The sequence below is a fragment of the Rhipicephalus microplus genome, chromosome 7, assembly GCF_043290135.1.
Source record: "Rhipicephalus microplus isolate Deutch F79 chromosome 7, USDA_Rmic, whole genome shotgun sequence".
Taxonomy (NCBI): domain Eukaryota; kingdom Metazoa; phylum Arthropoda; class Arachnida; order Ixodida; family Ixodidae; genus Rhipicephalus; species Rhipicephalus microplus.
The window spans coordinates 138,331,214-138,334,237 of NC_134706.1; positions in this window are offsets into that span (position 1 = coordinate 138,331,214).

Here is a 3,024-nt window from a genome sequence, read left to right on the forward strand (position 1 = left end):
ATAAAGCTCATAACCGTTCGATGGAGCCGATAATTGTCATCAGCTAGTCATATAGATTTCGGATCGCTCAGTGTATTGGAACCAATAGTGCGCAAATAGCCTCTATATACCACATAGCGAGAGTAATTTTAAGCAAGAAAACGTTTAATTTCTATGGTCGTCCACCTGCTGAGGATGCCCTCCCGCAAGCGATCTACTACATATAGGATCTACTACTTTTGTTCTTCTCTAAACAAAGGTACCTGAACATGGGAACGAGGTGCACATTTTTGGGGCGAAAATCCTTACCACGTGGGCTTCTCCGCCTCTGTCTGTCGTAGGCACCGCTATGGTGATGACGCTGTGGCACTCGCACCACTAGTAGTCGGCTCGCTCACTAGATGGGATGGTGATGGTGATGACGCTAGGGCGTTTGCACCACCAGTACTCAGCTTGCTCACTAGATGGCGCTGTGGCGCACACTCCACTTCAATGCGTTCTCTAGTGTGGTAGGAGCCTGTCAGAGGCGCCGCTACAAAATGCGTTCGCACTTGGCGCACTTCCTCTTTCGCCGGCAGTCTGTGTAGGGACCATAGTTTGTGTGATTCTAGTATGAGTGACGTAGACGGCAGTGCAGAGGCTTGGAAAGCGGCTGCAGCACGCGCGGCAGTAACAGCGCGCGAAGCCGAAGTTGCATGGAAGCGCCGGCAAGAGGATCCTCAGCTGAGAGCCGACGAAGCGGCAGTGAAAGGCGCACAAAGCGTTTGTAACGTCTGTACACGACGATCGACTAGGCAAGATTTATGGAGGCTTCACGTTTCACCGATGTACTTCCGAAGATTCTCCCACTCATCATCATTGCCTCCATGGATATGCGCCATCCCGGCTGCGGCGGCTGCATTTCCGATGCAGGCGGAAATGTTGTAGGCCTGTGTGCTCAGATTTCGGTGCACGTTAAAGAACCCCAGGTGGTCGAAATTCCCGGAGCCCTTCACTACGGTGTCTCTCATAATCATATGGTGGTTTTGGGACGTTAAACCCTACATATCACTCCATGAATATGCTGTTATTTTTAGTCCATGCGCCATTCTGTGCTTGTAGGGCACGATGATCCATTTTTCACCTTGAATTTTTACACTTTTCCTCCTTTTTTGATCTGACGCACTAGACCATCGCAGAATGAAGTTACTACAGGAATAAAGAAACCGGCTGTACGAAGGCTACTAGCCTGCACAAAAAAGCTTTTTTCCGTCTGGTGCCTACATGACTTCCTAATCGCGGCCCCAAGGCTCTGCATAGCGATGCCCTTGTTCACGATTTTTGAGTTTTCTGACTTGTAAACAAAAAAGTGTTGTTACAAATATGGGGCTATGCGCCCAACAAGGGTGGTTGTTAGCAAAGGTTATCTTTATGTTTAGGAACTGTAATGCGTGTCGTGAAGATGTTTCACTGCTGAAAGTAAGCCCCATTCTATTGTTTAGAAAGACATTCAGAATCTTTTCAACATTCAGAGACCCTTCATATTTGGATATTAAAATCAAGTAATAATGCATGTACTGGGCAACACGAACAGCTTTTCTCTCGAGTTTTCCTGCTAGGGTTCTGTAAAGCTTGTCTAGAAAAATGTAGCTAAGTAGTGGTCTCATCCTGGACCTCGATGAACACCCGGCTTTTTAAACCTTGTTGTTCCTTCGCGCTCAATGAAGGCGACATTTTGTAGAGTAGAACATCGACAATTTTCTAGAAAGTGCTGCTATTGTAAGAGGTAACAAGCCACTATGTGTCGAACTAAAGGCATCGAATGGGCTTTAGTGCGTGCTTGGGGCAAAGAAACATAATTTTGCTGCAGGAAAGGCATGCAACCGTGCAACTTTATTCATTTAAGGTGGCCTTCTCCTAACGGCCTGAGGTTGACACGACAAACATATGCAAATTTAGAATCCTGTTCAGCCGACAAAACCCTATAAAACACGACGAAAGAGATTCTTCGCATTGTCGTAAGCAACCCATCATGCTTAGAGCGACATGTAGACATTAACTTTTTGATATATAATAAGAGGCCAGTGCAAGGGAGACACACACACGTGCGTGCCCCATTCATACTTGCATAGCTAAATAGCATTTTACACGAGTGGGACCTTTATGCGACGTGATACTAATACCTTCGTGTTACTCCTAATATCTCAAGTTTTCTGCGGCTCTCGTACACTGCACTTTCGAATGGCGTCGAGTCTCGTTGGCATAGAATTTTTCGATGATTGACTCAGTTCTGCATGTTCACAAAGATGTCAATAAGGATCGTTAAATACGGTCCAGATGGGGCTATATGGTGATCGAAAGTACTGCACGTGACACCCGGCTCTATTTCACAGCTCACTTGAATTAGCATGTTGAAAGGTGTGGCTTTCTGGATAACCCCAATGCCACACCACGTTCTGGATGACCAGCTGAGCTGTACACGACCCAGAATGTTGGATGGGCTGCGCAGCTGTCGTACGTATGTAAACGTTGGAAGTGCTATACGGTAAGCGTATTGAGTTTGCGGAACATTTCACCACTGAGCACACACTCGGCAGCGCCAGTATCAACGAGCGCTTGCGCAGATACTCCATCAATATGCGTGCATGGCTATTTAATTAGCGGGAAAAAATCGTGGCCTTGAAGTTTTCGATATATGCGCAGCTCTTCCCTCGCGATCTGCGATGGTAAGTTTGTCGCTTGGTTAGTCAGCGGTCAAGAAATCTTCAGAAAGATTCAAAGTTGTCGCGGTGAGAGCCACCGACTGCTGTCGCAGCCGCGGCGACCTGGTGACGGCTGTTCTGATGTGGCGTGGGAAGAAGTAGAGTGGCTCAGGGCAATAGTAGTGGTAACACACCTCACCAGCACACGGATGGTAATAACGATGACAGTAACGCACGTCACGACCCATACGTACCGAATGTCAAGTCTTCACTTCATATGTTATTCCTGGTGGTGACTTCGTAAGTCTGTTATACCCTGAACACTATATCGCTGCAATGCGATAGTGTTTTCCGTCACTGAATC